Consider the following 22,611-nt stretch of genomic DNA (forward strand, 5'->3'; position numbering starts at 1 on the left):
GTTCATACCTAATAAGACTGGGATCTTGTGGAAAGCCGTAACTATGCTCATGATCACGTATCTGTATTTTGTACAATATATAGTTTTGCAATAATCTGTTTGACACGGCTTCTGTGAGCATGTACTCTCACATTTATACACGGGGGGGGAACACAAGCATTTCTAGAGCTGTCTCTGGCCTCAGACTCTCCTTTCACTCTCCATCTTCCCCAGCCCCTTTGAAGYTGGTGGAGCAGCCTGTGCTCCTGTGAGTGCTCTCCTCTTCCACCCATCTCCCTTGGCGTACCAAAGCCTGTCTCCCTTTCAGGCTCCTACCTTCCTGAACCTCTTCCTCCTGCATCACTCCAACTTCYTTTTCCTCATATTCCTTCTTCTGAGCTCTTCCTTCTATTCTTCCTTGCTCTTTCTCCAAACTGTCCCAACACCTTTCCTACATCGTATCATCCTTCAAAATCCTCCCTTCGCTGCCTCGCCATTCAGCCCTTTTCCCTTTCCCCTCGTTGACGAAGCTTGTTGGAGGCAGAGGACCGATCCCTTTTCAGAGGGTGCCAGCTCTCATTCCCATACTCTGCCAGCCCTTAGCACCCAGAAGCACTTCTGAAAAACACAGTCTTGGCCTTTCTCAGGGTGGCACATTACAGCCTAACCCAGACTTAAAGCTTGTCTTATGCCTTCCTGTCTTCCAGACACCTGTGACAACTTCCATCCTCCTCCCTCCTGAGCATCTTCCCTCCCTCTCCATATTCAGACCTGCCGGTTTAGTTAGTACAATCTCCCAGGAAGAAATGTGGAGAGCACATCTTCTAGAGGGAGGAGGAAGTGGCATGAGGCACAGAAGAAAAGGAAAAGGCCCCAAGTGCTGTCCCTTCAGGGAACTCAGCAGTGGAGCCACCCTTATCCTGACACGTGTTCACCGGCAGCTCTCTCTTCTCTTTCCACTTGGTGACTTGACAGGACTGTTGCATCCCACCAGCTCTAGCTCTCAGCAATACCCCCACTGCTCTGGGGCAGATGAATACGCTGCACTTTCCTGACCTTAGCCGACACTGGCTGCTGTGAAGCCAAGCGGCACTGCTGCACTTATAGACTTCCTGGAATGAGATGCTTCTTGCTTTCCTCCTGGTGCTACTAACTTCAGTGCCAGCAGCCTAGACATATTCTGCATTCCCGGTCCAGGTTAGTATGCACAAATTGGCTGAGAGAGGATGGGCCAATGCAGATGAAGTAGAACGTTTCTTGCCAAATACAATCAAATTTCAACTGAGCATCTGTGCAGTGCGCCTTCCTACCAGTTTATCATTTGGCCAAGGTTGGGAGAACATTAACAAAAAAAAATTAAGATTTTTTTGGTATTTACTAAAATATGAAGGCATTACATCTTTCAAAAGAAAATATCCATTCCATAAGAGTGTTGTTAAYATAAAAATCAAAATATTTTTTCCTGTTCTCTTCTTGGGAAAAGAATGGACTATTTTAACTGACATTTCCTTAGAGAAAACTCTCCTTAGTAAGCCCACAGCATGGAAAATTCCAATTCAAGCGGTACATTGTTTGACGAGATTGAAAGTAATTACAGACTGAGTCTTTTAATGGAAACTGGTAGGTATCCTTAAGTACCGGCTTCACTGCTTACACCACTTATAACAAGCAATTTTAATGTATGAGCATTTCCCGAAAAAACAATTCTATTGCTGACTGGTACCGCTAGAACACTTTGAACTTTTATGTTCCTGTAAAACACTATGCACACATAAAATTCTATGTAAATAACATATTTTAATTATAGAGTACAAATTATTTATTACTAAATGGGAGAAAGAGAGAGAAACATGTTCTGTTAGTCCATTTGCATGCTATTTTGTATAAGACATATTCCATTAAAATTACACAAATAGCCTATTTCCCACTAACAACATTGCAGCTGCTAGCTGCACAGTGGTCACAGAGACATATTACTCACTTATTACAGGTTGCAGAACAACAGTGTCTTGTAGCAAAAGAATTCAGGTGAATTCAGGTTTGCTCCTTCCTTTGCATGAGYTCCTTTGTTGTGAGAGGAAGTCACAATCTTGCAGGACCAATATTTTAGTGCTGAAAGATTTTGACTGCCTCAAGGATAAGGTGAGGATGGCTTTGGTCTGATTAGCCAAGTTATTTAACCAAACTATAAGATTATAATGCATGAGTACTAGGTCACAAGATTCTCTTAAAACAGAAACTCAGATCCAAGCAGGAGTGACAGAGCCTGTCTTTACCTGAGCTGCCTTGTAGACCTGGCAGACATCTTTCAGAGCATTGTGGCCAGGATTCAAAACCGTTTCTAACTTTCTAAAATCTCTTCCTAATAACCTGAGACACTTTGTAATCTAGTTCAAGAGAGGGGTCGGCTTGGAGTACCCCGTGGCTACCAGGTGTTTATCAGCACTTTGTTCTCATCATGCAGCCACCGCTCAGGAATGGATTGATTTACACTGCTATTTCTTCTCTTTTCCATTACTGCAAAATATGAGAGTATAAAATTCTGTTAGCTAGCCTCTCTAATGCTTTACAACTGTTTTGCAATGATGGTATGAATGAACACAAGGGATATAGGCATGCAGGGAAACAGTCTCCTCTTTTTCTTTTGAAAGGAAGCAGCATGTTTTCCAGTTGATAGAATTCAATGAAAAAAGGAAGAAATATTAAAAGGAAATGAGAAAGCAAATGATACAGCCATACTCAAACCAGCACTAGTACAAATGTGTTAAAGACAACAATATGGAAGTGCTAGTTCATACRCACACATTCAAAATACCAAGAGATTTATGTTATATTTGTACTGAGATGAGTTTCACATTTAGTTCTCTYTAGTGAATGAGAGCAAAGATAAATGAAATGCTTTAGACTGAGTAATGGCGATGTACCCAACCSTCTTACTTTCAATAAAATATTTATGTGCCAGAAGCAAATATAGGTGAACTATGCTCTTTTGCACTTTTTATATTCCTTTTTTTTCACTCCTGAATCACCAGCAAACCTTAGGAAAAATAATTTAGTTACTATGTTGTGAACTGTTTGKGATAAAGTAATTAATGGATTAATGGATTGATGTGAAGATGGATATTAAAAAGATATCTACAAAATAATATAAACTACAAAGTAACATGTTACATTAATAAAACTTCACTTGCAGTTGATAATATATAAAAAAGTTTATTTGGATGTCCTTTGTTTACAGTTCTAGATAAAGATTCAACAGGATCATTGCTCATGGTTATTTGATCTAATTAGCTACAATATACGACCACACTATAATATAAAAAATACATTAGTCACAAAATTCTCTCAAAGCACAGATTCAAATCCCAGCAGAAGCAACTGAACATGTCTTTCTCTGAGTTTCCAAACCACCTACTATGTTGTTAAATATATGCTAYTTTTGAGTGTTAGTTAAGCTGATCATTACAAATAGGAAAGATCGCACAGCCACTTCTTTATGGTAAGAGTTCATCAAAGATTCATGTCCAAAATGTTTCCTTCCCTGCTCTGCAGCCACATAACGCTTAGGATACTCACTGTGGTTCTGCAATTGCCTGTGTATTTTCATGGGCTATACAGCACAGGGCAAGAGACTTCTGGCAAAAAATGCCTTGCAGAAACATTCTTATTAAACACATTTCCTAGCTCTCCCTCTCCCTCCTGTTATGGGAAAGAGCCTGGATTCTAGTTCAGAAGAAAAGCCCACTCACACCAGTTAGGCTACTGGAATGASAGCCAAGCTTAAAAAGCTTACCTTGTTCATTAGGTTGCATTGTATAATATACATGGACAAATGTATGTAACTCAATTTTTAAAAAAATCAAGTACAGATAAATGTATCTACAGAGGTCACTCAGTTGTAGCTTTAATCCCTCTTGAATTTAGTGTATCATCAGATACTGAAAGCTCAGTATGAATCAGTTTCTGTAAACTATATATGTAAGATGTCAGAATTTGCATTCTAAGCTCCAYGTATCTGGTGAATATGTGTGATTTTTTTTCTCAGTTTTAATTCCATGTACCTCTTCAGTTAAACAGGATAAAAACATTTTTTTTCTAAATCTTCCCTGTAACACACACATATGGCTGTCACCTGTTTAACTATTAACATGAGGAAAAGACATCTGTTAATCTTAGCTGTCTCTTCTGGATAAACTTGGTTTTGCGCTCCTTCCCCCAAAGGACACTTATCCTGGGGAAGGAGATTAGCTGTGCTCTCGGAGAGACTGGGTCCTATAATGAACTTTATTCTCTAAGAGTTTTGAGAAATATTAATGAGTTTATTAATAGGGAAGTTATGAAGTGAAGGAGGTTGTATTCTACAAGGACAAATATTTGAAATGGTGGGTAAAGGTGGTCTGAGGAGCTTAAATAAGAGGAACTACTGAGTAAGTTTGAATTGTCTTATCACTTGGATGAGCTTGCCCAGCTTTATCCGGATGGATCTTGAAAAYCTCTAAGGATGGAGAAAACACAGCCTCACTGGGTGACATATTCCAGTAATTAAACAATAATAATAAATAAAGGGTCATTAAAAGCTCAGCAAAGTAAGATCTTACTGATTATTAAAGAAAAAGAAAAGGCATGAAATAAAGTCTTTTTCTTAGTTGTCCTTTAGTCATCAGATCAGAATAGCTCTATAGCTATTTAGGAAGTAAATTGCAATAGATAGATATCACCTCGCTTCTGATAACTAAAGAGATAGAAGTTTTATTTGTTTATATTTCTAATCAGTGTATCAGGCATCTACCCAAATGAATTCATGTAGTCTGAGTCAGTCAGTCCTACTTAAATAACACCTCATCCAGACCAGTGTCTCATAGCAACATGTGGAGATATTTAAATTTTCATTTTCATTTTCATATGGAAWGAATCTCATTTGTTATTGTGGTGAATATGTTCTTTTTCCTTGAGCATTTCACTCTCTGTGTCCTTTCATGTTTTACATTTAATAGCTAGAGTTTGTGGGTGGACTTACTGCAACAAGAAGACAGTCTGGAAGGAAAATAGTCAAGGCTGCTTTTCATTTTGGTGACCTGTAAAGTTTCACTTCCATGTTTTTGAAGATTTTGGGAGGGTGCTACTTTAGTTTGCTGTTAATGATATACAAGAGTCAGACTAAGTATAGTCTTGAGCTACAAAAATAAGTTACTGCAAAAATTGTGTGAAAGCTTTCCTTTTAAACTCTACTCTCCATTAAAATTGCCCATTTGCAGCTTCAGTAATGTTCTCATTTTTATAAAACTTTTTCATCTATTTACAAAAAATATGAAGTAACTAAATTCTTATTGAGTCCCGTAGAAAGAGTAGACCTTAAATTAAAAAGGCTTTGTTGGCTCAGGCCCCAAATTCCATCCAGCCTCTATCCTGTCTCCRCATCTAGTCAACAATAGTTAGGAAAATGCTTAGGAAAAGAAATAAGGAGATAGTTACAGTGATTTCTCCTTTGAGGAACTTCTTGGTCCAAAGACATGCAGCTGGATAAGGTTTTAGCAAGGGGGCCAAAGGGACCATTAGATTCACAATGAATATGTTCTTCCATATCATCTGGCGCATCTAGGCTTGTGGCTATACCTCCCCGGTGTCATACTGTGACTCTGCTCACCTCTGCACGCAGACAGCTGCAAACACCGCCTTTCCTGCCTCAGAATAAACAAGGGGTAAAAAGCCCATCAGTTAATGCAATGCCCAGGCACAGCCCCTAGACCAGCACGGATCAAGGATTTTCCCCAGGAGGCAGGACGGCAAGGCTATTCTTTCTGTTCTTTCWGTTTTGTTTGTTTGTTTTTTCTTTCCTTTTGTCTTTTGAGGAGGAGAGGGAAAGTTGCGTGATACTTCTATTTTATTTAACAAACAGGCATATATAGTCTGTGAGGCTAAAAAGCTGAAGTTCTCCTGAGGTTTGTGCATGGCTTTCTAGCTGGGGCAAAATTAGGATTCTCCAGGGGTATCAAAGGCAATGCTTGCAGCCCAGGGGTCTGGCTGCCTGGTACCCTTGGGGTCCCCCCCGCCTTGAGGGCTGTAGCTGTACAGCATACGTGCAGCCAGCTCTCCCCCACCAGTGGCAGCCATCTCTAGCTGGAAAATGAACYTGAGACCCTGAAGACAGGGCTAGGCAAAAGAAAAAGAGCAGCTTGATGGTGGTAGAATCTGAAGCCTTTGGTTTTAGCATCAGATAATTCAACTATTTGTACGGTACAACTCAACCTACATTTGGCACAGCAGTTCATTAAGCCATCCTTGCTAATGTCACAGACTTCGCTCTCTGAAGTGATGTTGCCATGACCACTTCCCTTGACAATTTATTCTGCGGTCCAGTTGCTTCTGCTGTTTTTCTAAGTGGAACTGTAAATTAGAGAGTGTTAATACACAAAGACCTGCGTGTGCTTACGCTGAAAGAGAAATTTCTAACCAGGCTGGTGATGTTTTTGTATTTGGGTCAGAGTAAAGGTTCTTATGATGAAGCTCAAATTGATTTCTGAAAGCTAAGAAAATTGCAATTGATTTATTTATGTACGATAGGCTTAATTATGAATTTCTTTCCTGTGCAAATCACTGACAAGTACATTTGATGTTTGTTATTCAGAGATCTCAGTTGGTTTTACCAATAATTATTTTTGTTTTCAGAACAAGTATATAAATAGCCTTGGCTATTAAATACTTATGATTTACTAACAGTGTCTGCCTCATCTTGAGTTTTAGCCATATCTGGGGACATCTGCTTTCATGATCTTATTTCAGCACTGATATATATTTAAAAATTATATGGATAAAGAAAATCAATTGAAGAATTATTTGAAATTGAACCACATAACTACTATGCAGGAAAGTCTCTCTGTGTATTTATGCAAGTGCATGATTGCAAATTTTATCTTCTTGGTATCTGTTGTCCTCATGCACTGGGATCAATCTGTTGTAAAWAAATAAATAATAACGAAATGAACTTATGCTTAACTTTTATCCTAATTCAGTAGAAGCAGAAGTTACTATTGCATGCAGACAGATTGCTGCAGTATTACAGAGGGTGGGAACAGAACACAAAAGCTAATATCTCTTAGCAGCTTAGCAAGACTGGAAGGAAGAATGACCCTCTGGTTTCAGAGCCCAGGACATTTCTCTCAGAGGCAGCAGGGTTATACAACCTTCTTTCATAACACATTGGGGAAGAATTTTGGGGCCAAAACCCTTCCATTTTAGATATGTTCCAAAAGTGAGTTCTTCTGGTTTTCTTTTTCTAATTTTTGGTGTAATTTTATTCCTGATTAATTTATAGCCATTTTTTTTGTCTTGTGCTAGTCTTGACTCTTTGTGCACAATTTTTCTTCCTGTTTTTTTCTCCTTATGTATTTTATGCAATAGTGTTATCTTCCTTCAACCTTCAATTGCTAACATGAAAAGTTAAGAGGAATGAAATGTCTTCTACATGGAGACTAAAAAAGCTTATTAGTCTGGCAATCTTTTCCTATTCCTATGCAATTTTGAGTTCTTTCTTAAACAGAATTGTATGYAGAATTGAGACCTCAGGCAGGTATCATGTATTAATATGACCTTCTGTCCTTTGAAAATATTCTCCTGATAAATCCTGCAATTGCATTTGCTTTTCACGGTAGCAGTGCCTGGATCTCCAAAAATCATGTTGTAATGAACTAGTAGTACTTTGTTGTATTTCTCCTCAGATCCACAGTTGAACTCCTAATGTAAAGAAGAATTTCTGATTTTTATTTTCCAGAAATAAGAAGTTGTATTTTGTATTTATTCAGATTCGTCTGAGAAATAAAGAATTAGCTCATYGGACACTGAGAACCCTGACTTTCCTCGAGGTTTACAGTTAAACAGGGCACTACACACATAACAGGAAATAGAAAGCAATACTTTGATTTAAGAGGGTGTTAAAACTACATCAATTTTAACTGCTTGACTAGATTAGCTTTCAAGTTTGATTTATGATGAGTTTATGATGCATCATCTTCCCCAAACTCTCCTACTCTGCTGAAAGCATCCACCTTTGTTTTTTTGGCTAACAATAGCTTCACGATGTTGCCTATGAACAACATTTCTCAGTCCATTTACTACACGTATTGTGAACATAAGCCTGTGCAAGAAGCCCTAGGCAATAAATTGTACTAAATTTACTCCTAAACAAAGTGATACAAACATCCGGAAACAAATACAATATGCAGTCTAATTGTGAAATGATTTTGATTCATATAGAGGGCTACATATCCAAAGAAATGTATTATTGAAACTCCACCTGTTCTCAACCGCTAGATCTTTCTTCAGGGAGAAAGATTTAACTTTGTTATAGTTATAGTTCAAAGAGTATATGTAGAATTTAGCCTTGATAAGCAGGGGAACAAGTTACCATGTTGTCTTTGCTTTGTTAATAAATGTCCTACTATTTCCCCGATCACAGTCAGAGAAAATTTCAGTAATGCCATATAATTTATAGTGCTCATCTTTACTAACGATAAGATTTTTTTCTAATCATTTTAATAGAAAGGAAAAGAGAGAATCTTAGTTTTAAGTTGACAAGACAGAGGACAAAGAAAACAAAGTGGCTGGTACAGGAATGAGGATCCATGATTTTCATGAGATTGCACGAGGACAAAGGAAGACTTTGCRTTAAAGAATCAGTAAAAAAACCAGATGCATCCGAATGGACACCCACAGCCTTGTAAGCAGCTGCTGCACAAAGTTTCCTGAAACTATGGCATGAAATTGTATGTCACGGAGCTAGGATTCAGAGAAAGGGAGACCACTGCCATCCAGAAATCCCAGGGAGATCTTACTAGACAGGGATGTAAAGAAGTATTCTTCCAAGGTCTCCAACTGGAAACTCATTACACCTTCATTAAAGTCCCCATCTCAGCTGTAAAAAATGGGGACCATTGTTGGAAAGTTTGTGTTACATTTACAAGTTTTTCCATGTAAAGATTTCTTCTGCTCTTTGCAACTCACTGCTAGATCTTAATGTAGTGTAATTTTTCTAGGAAAATGAATAAGGCCTACCTGGAGTAAAAGCTACCCATATGAGCTGTATGACTTCAGAAAATATAAGATTAAAAATGTCTGAATTTCTCTCATCTTGCACAGCAATAGAGTTCTTTCTATCTAAAGAAATTTTTTGCAATTTAAATCTTATTATCTTTCAGTCCTGCCAGATTTTCCATCGTGAGGACCTCATCTGGGATTCTCCTAGGAGCCACTACTTGTTCATCTGAAAAAAAAACTAACAGAATACAATCACATTCAGATAATCAAGGAATATAAATAATTTACATAAATAGTCAAACACACACACACAAGAAAAAAATCAAATTTCGGATATTTATAGGCAAATAATGAAGAGAACCAAGGAATAATCCTTCTCTTCCTCTCCCACCCTTTTCCCATACAATCATCATCTCAAAAAAAACAAATACCTAAAAAAAATTTCATATACATTTGAGAAAATACAAATATTTATAATCATATCTAAATTGTTTTAGATGGATAAGCTCAAGTTTCTTATTCATAACAGTGGTGTTTTTTATTCCCCCATATCAAATCCACATGCATCCTTCTCTTACTTAAAAGCTTTCCACAATTTTCACAAAGCTTTTCTCCAATACACTTGAAATAAATTAATCTCTTTCAAACAATTCAAAATGATAAGCTGAAAATCTTATGAAATTCATTTATTGTTTAATTATGTTTCTGCTTAGTACTTTGAGGAAAAGATTGACAAAACAAATAACATATCTGATAAGACTGTCTCATTCACRTAAGATAATTTTAGAAGTCCTTTTGACAGAAGGATCATATTTAATAGAGATCGTATATTTAGATAAAGATATACTCTTCACTGAGCTGAATATAATATAAAAAATTACATGTCTGATATCTTTCCATTTTGTTTCTTTTTTAATCTCATAGTAGTGAAACATCTGATAAAGATCTACATTTGTTATAGAAAAAGTTCTATAAGCCATAGAAAATACAGTCATTAATCAAGGCTTCTTGTAGTACAGGAAAAGTTGGTTTGTTCCTAACATGCCCCTTAAACAAGCATTTACTGCTGTTCAAACAGAAAACAAGGTTTCCTGAGAGTTACCTGTAATCTGATTGTATTTGTACTGCAAGAAATCACCTGCTTGTCTCCTATTCCTCATTGCTATGCACCAGGAATTGCAAAGTAACGCTGCCTCTCTGCTGCTGCCTGGTAGCCACTGGCTCCCTGCAGAGCCTCACAGGTGGCCGTTGCACCCAGAAGTTCTCTTGTTTCTCCCACATGCGTGTTATCTTACTAGTGAGCACTGGGCTTCTGGGGCCCAAATTTCTACCACAAGGACACTATCACCTGAAGCTACTTGGCAAACTAATGTCATTTATTGGAAGTGGGAAGTAATGTTTCTGGTATCACAACTATTGTTCCTGGAAACACCACCTCAGTCATCCCACGTGATGCTTCCAATAGGCAAAAAGTAACATTCTGGAGAAAGAGGTAAATCTATGAGTGGGTCAAAAACTGCATCAAATTCTTTCTGGCTTACTGATAATTAACATCTGAAGTGACAGCAGATGTACCCAGAGCAGCAGCAGTCTCCAATTCTCAGCAACAGCAGGTAACATCATCCTGTGGAGAAGGATGAGCAAAGACTGCAAAGATATTTAGAGTCGCAACCTTTTTCATGAAGATCGTGACACCACATGTTGGATAGGGAACAGATATATTGTGGTAGAGAAAGATGTAGGACACTAGCAAGTTCAAAGGCCTACGGAGTACWTATTGAGCTAAGGCAAGCTCCAGCTGGGTGGGTTGGGGGTGCTCTTGTCTTCTCCAGAAGGAGRAAGTTTTGGAAGTGTGGATATAAACTCCTCTGTCCTACTTGGTCTTGGGATCAGAGAATGTCCTATGGATGTGACCACTTTTATTTTAGGCTTCCCGCACTCCCACCGTACTATGTGACTTTGCTCTGAGGTTGATGTTGGTTTGGGGCTAATAAGCCACTGATAACCSTAGACATTTAAAAATCCCTTTAGAAGAGGCAGACTTTCTATATGTATATATAACTGAGAATCCGGCACACAGTATAGCAAAGTCTGTCCTCTCCTCATAAACTCTTTGGTTTCAAACTTCTCTCACCTGCTTTCCCTCCTGCTGGTGAATGATCTTCACAGAAACACATCCCACAGAGGCCCTCAACCTTATTCTTCTGCTCWTTCTTCCATTAGTGATCCATTTCTACTGCTACACATTCAGTTCCTACATATTCAATCTATCACCAAAGGCAGATATGTTAATGAAGTTATAATTCCAAAATGCCCTTTTCCTTCCTATTATCCCATGTTATTTCTTCCTTCTTTACCCGTTAAATAATTAGCATATATCAACTTAAATAATTGTGTTAATGTTCAGCATGCATTTACATTTTAGAAGAGCTCAGAGAAGAGAGTTTATCCTAATGACGTATAAGCATGCATTCTTTCATTGTTGTACAGAAGCCCTTCAAAACACACTGAGTTTATCCCCCCACAAGTTTTTTTTTAAACAAAATACAGTATTATTTTTCTAATAAGTCGAAGAAGTAGAGACACAGCAGGATTACTTATCTGCCTCAAGGTCAAAAAAAATCTGCCAAGCTGGAAATTTCACCCATATTTTCCGAGTCACATCTCTTAACCACGAGGTCCTCATCTCTTACTTGGGATATAATGATGTATCACCTGTTTGGAATCAGAATGAAACCTGGATTTTTTTTCTGTCTTACCTGTTCATTTCTACAGTATGCACTATGTTATTCAGGAATATCAGAAGGCACTGACTGACATCAGTTTATCGTGTTTTATTTCAGAAAGCTACAGAATAGGTTAACAATCAGTGGCATGCTAGAGGACACAAAAAGCACGTCTGCCAATACAGATCCTTCACCCTCTGCTACGTCACTTCTAATGAACATCAGTGCAGTAGCTGCTTCCATCCATGCTGACATCTAGCTCATGCAAGACAACACCGTTATTTTGCAGATCCTTGTAGAAGTGCAGATATGGAGCACTTAACCTGAAACATTTAAAAAGTGTGTTTCAGTGAACAATACAAATTCACAGAAAGAAACTCATAAGTATTTTTATCGCTTCTAAGTTCATGGCTCTTTTTAGTGCTTCTTTACAGAAAGTCTTGAAAAGACCTTGAAGCAGAAGTCTTGTTTACTAGTGATACTGAATTGCACTGTATATATGAAAAAAAGTTACTACTTGTCCAGATAATTGATTTACAGCTCTGGAAGAAAGGCCATAGGGTCACTCTGGTTTCCACTGATCAAACATCAGGACACTGATCTCAGAGAGAGGGTAGAAATGCTCAACAGCAAAATACTAACCTACTAGAAGAGGAATTTTTAGCAATATATTCCATAGCTACCCTTCTCACTGAACAAGCTAACTATTATTTTGAAGGAAGGTTGATGCCAAAGGAAAAACAAGTAGCTGCCATAGATAATAAAATGGTAGCTTCCATATAGGAAATTTATGGCTGAATAGCAAGGCAGGATACTTTTCTACTTTACATTAGGAATCTTTCAGGCATTATAGGAAGTCACTAGAGGTCAGGCATTCAAAAAAAAAAAGAAAAAGAAGAGAACTAGGAAGTATGGCTATTTCAATTCTTGAATGTCCAATCTACTGCTGAAATGTGTTTATTTTCAGAAGGTGGCTGTTCTTCTAGTTGTGGCAACCCTTAATCATTGATTACATTCTAATCCTAAGCATACCTTTATGATTTGCATTTGTTTCTGTATTTTTATTACTTATGTAATTATTTTGGAGGTCATCTGAGGCTTTGAGGTCCCGTAGCATTGTCATACTGCTTATTTCTAAGAACATAGCTTAGTCGGCATTATAAGTAAGTCAGAGACAGTATTCTTACAAGAAAAGCATCTGCATTTGACAGATATATTTTGTTTATATGTTCTTTTTCTTTTTGCTTTTATATTTTGTACTAGCATTGTGCTTTTTACTGACTTTAACCTACCTGTATATTTTCCCTATCCTTGATAACAAGATTTTTCAGGAGCAGTATTTACAGGTGCCTCTGTGTTTGTCGTGTAGTACAAAGTCTATGAAATATCTGACATCCTAGATGTTTCAGCCAAAATATTTTACACACATTATGTGTTTCAGACAACTCTATTAAAGGTACAAGTGGGAATTATTAGATAATTAGAAGAGAAGTTAGGAATTTACAGCATTAGCATTGCCCTGTGACGCAAAACACCTCCGAAAGCAGGGAAGTGGGGAAGTGAAAGAGGTACAAAGGGACTCAAGTCCCACCAGAGAACCCACCGGCTTTTCCATAAGTTAGCTCTTGCTGTTGAGGGCTCGCCTGTTTCGGAAAAGAGATTCATCAGACCTAATGTACCAAAAGGAATTAAAAGATGAGCTAAAAGGATGTAAAAAGGAGACTATTGTAGATCACACAATCATCTTGCTTCATTGCACTGTGTCAGGAGTGGAACTTAACGATTCCTTAACTGAAGGAAAACTTGAATAATGTCTTTCCTTCATATATATAAAATTTTCCACGGATAATTTCCATCACACAACTGGTAGATTGTAAAGATAAAGTACTAAAGATTGTTAGTTTAGAAGGCTAAAAAAAAATTCCTCACATTTGAGATTTCTTAGTCAAAATAAAATGAAGAGTATCTAGGAGGAAACCGACACATAAAACTCTTATTATTCCTTAAATCTACTACCTTTAGAAGTGAAATAACAGAGTTTCCATAACATTTTCATCCAGAAGCTTGAACTATGTAAAGATACAAGATAAAAACAGCAAAGGAGAGATCAGTTTTCTCTGCTCTCAACATTTGTCTCACTACTTCAGTTATTCACTGTACCAGAATGACAAGCAGAGTTGTTCGGACAGCCATGAGATGAAAGCTCATTCAAGCAACAACAACAAAAAAAATATGTAGTCCTAGTATCTTCTAATTTCATTGGCATTTTCACTAAACAGGCATAGCTTTTCATATGGTTTAATAAGATATGTTTTTTAAAAAATCAATTTTAAAATGCTTTCTAACCAATAACAATGTAACATTGACATTTTGACTTATGTGGCCAGTTTGCCTTTGACACTGCCACTGTTGGAAGTATACTACTTATGTATGCCTTCAAACTGGTCACAAAGAGTAGGAAAAAGACTTTATGCCCTCTGCATTTTAGGGAGGGTTGTTATGTAGTTTGATTCTCTTAAAAAGCATGTGACATCATTAAAAGGTTGAATGGCAATTTTGAAAATTTTGCAGGGAAAATTATATGCAGGTATTTTCGAACCTTGATGCAGCAGACTGAGGAACATCCGTGTTGCTCAGTGACTGTCCTTTGTGGGACACACGCACACATTCGGGTGGCTTTGGTAGCTGCTGAGCACCCTCATGGGTTAAACAGCCCACTAGTCTCACCTGGCGTGGCAATTTCCRTTCAGACCCCACCAGGAACTTCTGGTTTGAACGTGGTATCACTGTAACGTTAAGCCTGCACAGTGAAACACTCAGAAGTTAGGGAATATTAGTGGTAAAAGTAGGTTTATTGTCCTAACATTGARTCATTGTCTCCATGACGATACACTTTGATAGTCTTTAATTATACAATATACATTTTGATTTCTGCTGGAGTTCTGCCTAAGAGTATTGTATTAAATAATAACCCAACATATGTGTTTTGATTGGCTGACAGCCACCACTTGTAGCAGTCAATCTAGTAATTATAGTTCATAGTTTCTAGTCTTTCTGTGCTACATTCAGCAATTTTATTTATTAGATGTAATATAAAACCAACCGATACTATTAAGCCCAATAATTCTGCAAAGGTTGAGCATATAAATCAGCAKGAAAACACTGTCTCTTGGAAATACTTCATATTGGTTAATTCCCTGAAGGATTTTACAGACATTCTCTTCCATTATCAAAATTAATTGTGGGATTCACTAAGTGCTTGATTCCAAGAAAATGTTCCATCTTATGTGTATCTGAACGGCTTTACCCTTTTTCCTAGTAACCCACAACAYATTTTGTGCCCTGTGCCTGCTCTCCAGGATGAGCTCTTTTTCCCTTGATTTGGAATGCTAGAACTTCCAGTCATTTGTCACCCACAATTTTTATCAGAGGCAAAAACCTGGTTCATCGATTCACTGGTCAATTAGACTATTTAAAACTTTTGGCATATGCTAAAGCCTGTACATCTCCCCTCCGCTCCCAGATTTTTCTTTTTCAAATAAATACTTCATAACACACTTTCTGTTGATGTTAGTGGGAGAGCTGTTGTTTCTCTGTGACATTGTTTCATTATGTCTACCATTTAAATTAATAAGATTTTTTTTTAACTACAAGTGCCAGAATTTGAAGTTTCTAAGAGGAAATTTAAAAGACACTCAGCTGAGAGCCAGGTATTTCTTAAAACTCAAATTGAACATGTAAGAGGGACCAGAAAATGAGAAACCAACTGTCTTAAGTGAGAAAATGACAGACAGGGCAATGATTACATCTTCTCAGATGTTCTGGAATAATAGTGAATAGAGAGGAATGTAAAGTGAATGTTATGTTGAGTTATTCTTGTATTCTTCTTATACATGAATAACAAGGTTTACAAACTATGAAAACATGGATCTGCATACTAGACTGGAAGCATGACAGCTTTCAGAATACTACAGAGACACACAACTGAAATAATTCAAAGCGTGAGTCTCATTAATAAATAAACAGGRTTTGGCTACTGTAAAGACAGCCATGAAAGAATTAGTTTGGGTATTTGCAAGGAGTATTGCAAGATCTTGGGGACTGAGCCTACAAATGGAAGAGCTTTCTCTAGTATTTTGGTTTTGCAGATGCACTGGGGTTTAATTAAAATTTTCTTGAAGTAGTGACAGCTCACAAGCAAAAGAGAAAAATGGAGATAACGTGGAGCAAAAGTACCCAAGAAGCTCATGTCCTTAGCATTGAAACATTGCCTTGCAACCCGCTTTTGGTTTACTGAACATCATTTGAATGCTAAATGATGGCACAAATGCAATAAAAAAGGAGTCTTGTTTTTCAAGCTGAAGGATGGTACTAAGGAAAGGTACAAGGAAGATACTTGTACCTTTGCATTTTACACAAATTCAATATTCAATATATGAAGAARTGTAGAAGGAAAAACTGAAAGAGTTTGCAAATGGCTGACAGCCTCATGCATAGCAAGCCATTTGAAAACAATAAGAAAAAAAAATTTAAATGATTTAAACAGTATTTTAACACACAGTTATGAGTGAACAAACAGTGTGGTTCTGGTGCTCACGCTGGGCTGAATGCAGACCAGAGAGGGATCATATTGTGTCTGCCATCAGCCTGCTGTTATTTCTTCAGCAGAACCTTCATTCCCTCCTGCTGCTAAATATCCACTTCCAAACAAGCATAATAAGAGCAGAGGGACAGTCTAATCTTCTTATGAAATTTAAGGAAAGACCCACGGAAGATTGTTTTGCTGGATCAGCCCTAAGATTCATGCATTGTACGTAAGGCATTGTACCATATGTCATTCTTCTGTAATAAGCAAAATGGATAAATTTTGAATTTTAGATTCCCTTCTCGAAGTTGACACTGATGGCTTGAACAAGTCATTCTGAACAGACATTTCTCTGTTTATAAAACAGACCTGCTTTGTAAAGGATTTGTAGATTTATCATTGAAAAGCCCTATCTATCCAGGTCTTATTATTAACTACAGTAGTGGCCATCAGATCTTCCAGAGGATAATAAATCCCTTTGTTGTGCATCTATTATTGTGTAATGCTCAGGAATAGATAGAAAATATTTCACGATTCAAAGGAGCTGTGAGCAAATTCTTACAAGCCTTACAATCTTATGCCTGAGCTGCAAATGGACTTGTTTTGCCTRCATCAAAGCACTACACTGCTTGCTTTACTTTTCTGCCATTCTTGCAATGGTGGAAGAAAGGATGTTCAAGACATGCCTCTCGCTCGGGCAACACGTGCTGGTTAATGCCGAGCCCTCCAGCGAAATGGAAACTGTGGCTATTTTGTGTAGCTGCATACCTCTGCCAGGCAGATTCGCAGCTCTGAGGGACCGATGACTTGCATTTGCCAGCAGGAAGAGATCAACTTCAGTTGCTAATTCCTAGTGACTTAAATGAGAGCATGAACTTAGGCAATCTTTATCTATGCAACATTGCTTGGACTATCAGAAAAGAAAACATAGCTAATGGTCATGAAATTGTCTTCTCTTTAATATTGTAAGGGCTTTTTTGAAATTGGTTTGAAATATCTTTGGTAATAACTGACTAGCCACTGCAAAAGGAGTTTTTCCCTCCATTCTGAGCAAAAAGAAAATGTGATAAAACAGGGAAATATACCAGATACACAAATCATAATAAACAAATATTAAATCAGTTAAAAATTATTTTCTCTAATCTTAAAAGGTAAATAGAAATTGAATTTTTTTTACTTGAATCTGAATTATATCAGTATTAACAGTGACCTCAGGACTTTTCAAGATCTGAAGCCAGCAGCTGTTTTGCTTTTTAGGTGCCGGTGTGGCTTACTCCGCATGACATAACGTTTGCCACAGCCCGCAGAACGTGCTGTGCGGTGGACGTAACCTTGCGGGGGTGAGGGGACGTCCACACCTGTACCTCCTAACTTCGAACAGCTAGCGATGTGGGATTTTCCTCCTGCATTAATAGAAAGGCATTGGCTGTGTTACAGTCCTTCGCAGCTCAATGCTTCTGTGAATCCAGTATCTTGTAATCAGACTTCTAGATCAGTAACAGCTGTAGTTTTACAAGCATCCACTCTCAAAACAGTTTCTTAAAGCACAGTAAAGGCAATTTTCAGTGCCTGTATAAGAATCTTTCTGTGACTAGCGACTTTGGCTTCCTCATGTTTATTTCAAAGAGGTCGGAAAGAGCCACTGAAAATAAATTTTATAATCTTTTATTGAAAAATTTTGGATTTTCAAACCTCTCAATATAATGTTCATAGGAAATAACAAAGTCAATAGCAAATAATATTAATAATTTATTCTGTTTTCAGGTGTTTTCACAACTTCTTGTTAGCCTCTCTTGCTCTTTAGCTGTTATGGCAAGGACAGATAACTACTTTTAGTTATCCATTGCAAGACTCAACGAGGAAAATACCAGGTTTCCTGTCAAGGTTCCTGTCACTGCTCAGAGAAGAGGACCGAGGGGTGCATGCCCCTGAGCAGGGCTTCTAAAAACCCTGAGGGTTTTTTAAGTTCTAAAAAAATTAAACTTACTGTATTTCTATGCCTAGTAAGCATTGCAGCACCAYGGGAAAGGACCCGTAGACTGACGCGACTGAAGCTAAGGCGACTGCCATTCCACCCATGCGAAGGAGTCCAGGGCTTATCTCCACTGCAGTTCGGTCTGCACCTCCGGGCTGAGTGTTTGTGCTGCCCACGCGGTCGGGAGCTTTCTGCAAGGAAATACGTGAGGTACCGGCTGGCAGACGTCGTGGCTGGCGCGGGCACAGCGTCTCCGCTRGGCGCAGAAGCCCTCTGAGGCCAGAGCTTCCCAGTTGGTTTCCTCTGAAAGAAATCGTGTTTCGTGAGCACCAGGACTGCTCTCAGCGGTGAACCAACACGCGGTAAATGGAGCCAAGCAGGGGATTCGCTTCAAAACCGAACTCCTGCTCTGAATCAAATCACTGAGGTAGACCCAGCCGTTAGCGCTCTCCAGGACAGGTGGTTAGAGCCGACGCAGAATTTACTTGGTACGGGGCTTCTGCAAGCCCGTATAAGTGCAAAGTGCCCTGTAATATCCTATCTACGTAACTCAAATTGCATCTSTCCTTCAGCTGCTACTGCTCCAGAAGCCTTATTGAATTGCACACATTTTACTGAATGGTGAGACTGGTGAAATAAATGCATCAGTTGCAACAGTTTAGATCTCTACTCCCTGCTRTTTATACCTATATGGTGTTTATTAACATCCAATTAGACTTGAGACTATCCACAACTCTAAAAGGATTCCTAAACAAATAAATTRTCAGAAGAAAAGATGGAGAGATCACATGCCTTTTAGAGATGGGCATCTGTTTCCAAGKGTGGYGGAGCACACAGTTTTATCAGATMCRTCAGAGGGCTTCAGGGGACTGTGCGACTGGTGTTCTTGTCACTTGTRACACCATAAATCGGCTTCATGAACRTGAGTTACCTTGGGGAAAGGGAGAAAGGTAGCTGAGCCTCTATACACTGTGGTTTTAAGGGAATTCAGAGAGATCTTTTGACCAGTATACACACAAAACTGTAAGTGCCTAGAGCCATTTTACAAGCCCAGCTGTGCAGGAGGCATCTGCTCTGGGCTGACGCAGCCCCTGTGGGAGACCTGTACCCTTTGCAAGTGGAAGCTGGGGACTGGGTGGGATACTCCAAGTGTATAAAATGGCATCACACCCCTGTGTTCAGTTACCAGACTTTATAAAATACTCATTCCTCATAAAATTAATGCTGCTTGTGAACTTCCAGTGTAACCTTTGGTGTAATTTGGTCATTGGACTTGGGAAGCGTAAGTCCTGCAGAAGCAGCAGCAGGTAGGCTGCCACCAGTGGTCCAGGAGCCACAGTCTGGGAACTTCAGCATGAAAAAATATCTACTCTGTTATAACTGATGTGCTTAGCTGTAAGTACATAAGACAGATGCCTCATTATTGAGGGCAACGATAGAGCACATTAATAGGGCACATCCATTATATTTATTGACTRTATTAACTTTCAAAGTTGTCCCAGGGAGTTAGATTTCTTAAGGGATAAATATTTGTGCATATGGATGGTTGGTAACAAGAGGAATCAATTACCRAAGGAATTAGGAGTGAATGATTTGAATAATGCTTTGTGTGGGATATGCAATAGATACGGTCTATCACCAGTCAGTGCACTGGGAATTTCTGAAAATAAATTCCTTTAGCCTGTGAATAAGTTTAATCAGGTTCTTTCTGCATATGAACTGACCTCACCTTTATAGAGTGAATGGATGGAATAAAAAGGTATTTATCAGAGAAATTTTGGAAGAGATGTAGGAGAAAATATTAATCCATTCTTTGTCTCATAGRCAAAGAAATATTTTATTTTCCTGAAGCCAATCTGTATACACAAGTGCATGAGCAACAGTAATTCCTAAAGGAGTTGTGTGGAGATAATCCTAAATAAATATTTGCAGATTCTCATGACTAATTAATAAATCATTGGTGTTCTCTCTCACACATTGTTCAAGTCCTGGCATTATTTCACAGAATCTTTGAATTAACTTTGTCTCTCATGTGGATGCCTGAATCTTGGTGAGGCTGTCAGATGTTAGTTTTCTGGCTGATTGGTAGGCAACATGTCTTTTCACCTAGGTGAAACATCAATTTTCTACATTTTCATGTTTTCAGGCACCCTCAGGAGTATAGCTCAGCTTGTAGAAATTGTGCTGCAATGAGATTTATTGCCAACCAGCATCAGCTAGCTTACGGAGCATAAGTGGAAATGATTGCTTTCTAAAGTATACAAATATTACATAAAAACTAACTGTTCTAAAAGAACTTTGTGGTCTTTAAGTGCTGAATCAAACAACTAAATTTTAAGAAATGTCTAYTTTCTGTTCCCTTCTGTATAACATTAACTTGAAACCTCTATGATTATGGAAACCAAATTTCATCTGYAAGCTCCCATTCTGTTCTTTTTTCATAGGATTCCTGATTCCTTCCCCAAATGCATAGTCACTCAGTATTGCTTTTCATAAACGTCAGTTAGACCTTGACTAAATGCCATTTTCACTGCATATTCTCTAAGCCCTGAACAAAAAACATAGCTACTCATTTTCTTATGGGTTTCTGTCTCCACAGAGTCTGAGATGTTAATTAGCAGATGTTAAGGAATATATCTTAGTATCACCTCTGTGAAAGAAATGGAAAGTATTATATCTGATTGCACACCTGGAATTGAAGTGTACATATAATGCCCAAATTTCCAAGTAATAACTAACCGTGGATGCCAGCTGCAGAAGCCCAAGGCAGGTTTTTTTTTTTTTTTCCAGAGGACTTGGCAGCATGTGGTGCTTTCCTGGGTTCAAAATAGAGCTCCTATCAACTGCTTTTGCTCTCCTGAGCTCATCTGCAAAAACATTAGAAGTATCTCAACCTGCTACATAGAAAATCAGGAAGACAGAGTTCCTCTTATCCATTGCTGAAAGGTTATATATGAAATACATGTATATATTTGTATATAGGTATATGCATATATCTAACCTGCATTTCACTCCRGGTTGCCATTATAAACCTCTGTTTCTTTCCAGAATGTGGATAAAATAAACTATATRCAATAGATGTCAGTAATGTGGTAAAAAAAACCCATGGCGCTAAAAATTCAACAGTTAGTACCCAATTGTCTCCCTGATTCACTAAATCTTACTTATTTTGACAGCTGTTCTAATGGGAATCAGACAAAAAAAGGGCTCGTGAAGACCTGCAAGGCACCCGTATTTAATAGAAGTTGTTCTGTCTTAKAGGAGGAGAACGTTGAAAAATACACGGCAGTGGTATAAATATAAGCACAAGTTCTCAAAAAAACTCATCTGCATGAGCACAAGTCCTAGATGCAGCTCCTAAGTGGTGGCGGTAATCAGAGAATGGTAATAATTTGAAATAAAAAACATAAGATATGCCAAGTGTCTTACGTGTCTTAAATGTTAAAATGCTTATGTATTTTAAAATACGAAGAATTCATGGATTATAACACAGTGGGTTTCAGAAGTTACATGAAAACGTTTCTTGCTTCTTTCACAGCAGAAACCACGCGGGCCATTTTCTGCAAGGCTTGCTGCAGCGCAGCCGTTCCCGGTGGCAGCGGGGAGGAAGCCCGGTGCGATCCGGCGCCCTTGCAGCCTTCGTGCAAGCCGACTAGGAGAAGAAGCGGCGATTGCCGAGGAGGAGGCAGCAGCGCTGCTGTTCCCGCGCGGACTATCCGGCTGATTGTGCCTAGTGGGGCAGGGAATTTGCTGCGCTCAGGAAGGAACCTCTGAACCATCATTTTTTCCAGAAATCCTGCTGGGGCAGCCTTGCCTCCTTTGCAGGGCTGAGGATTCAAGCTAGCCCTGCTTTTCCTTGAGCCTAATTTGTAAGTAAAGTAGCTTTCATATAATGTTTGATTTGGTTATGGGCCCAAAGTTGCAGTGCCTAAACCCATACTGAGCATGTCGTTGATTTGGTATATTCAGCCCATTTTCAGCAGCAACAGGAAAAAGCTTAAAGTAGCTCTTTGATCTTCCTTTTCTTTTCGTGCTTGCTTCCTCCACCATCTCTAGAAAAAATGTAGATCTCATCTACCATGTTTCATGCTGCAACAGAAAGAAAAAGGGAGCAGCTTCCTTTTTGTTCTCTAACAATAGCTACACGAAAACTCTTAACGAAAAATCTGAAACGGAAAATCCCAGCAATTAAGGCAGGATTAAATACATTGCTACATTCAAAACTGAATCTTACAGTAGCCTGTTTATACACCAGTTGTTCTTTAAAAAAGTACGCTTATTGTTAGCATGCTTTGCAAATACCACATCCACAGCAA

The sequence above is a fragment of the Rhea americana genome, unplaced genomic scaffold (assembly GCF_003343005.1).
Source record: "Rhea americana isolate MKP2758 unplaced genomic scaffold, rheAme1 scaffold_260, whole genome shotgun sequence".
Lineage (NCBI taxonomy): Eukaryota > Metazoa > Chordata > Aves > Rheiformes > Rheidae > Rhea > Rhea americana.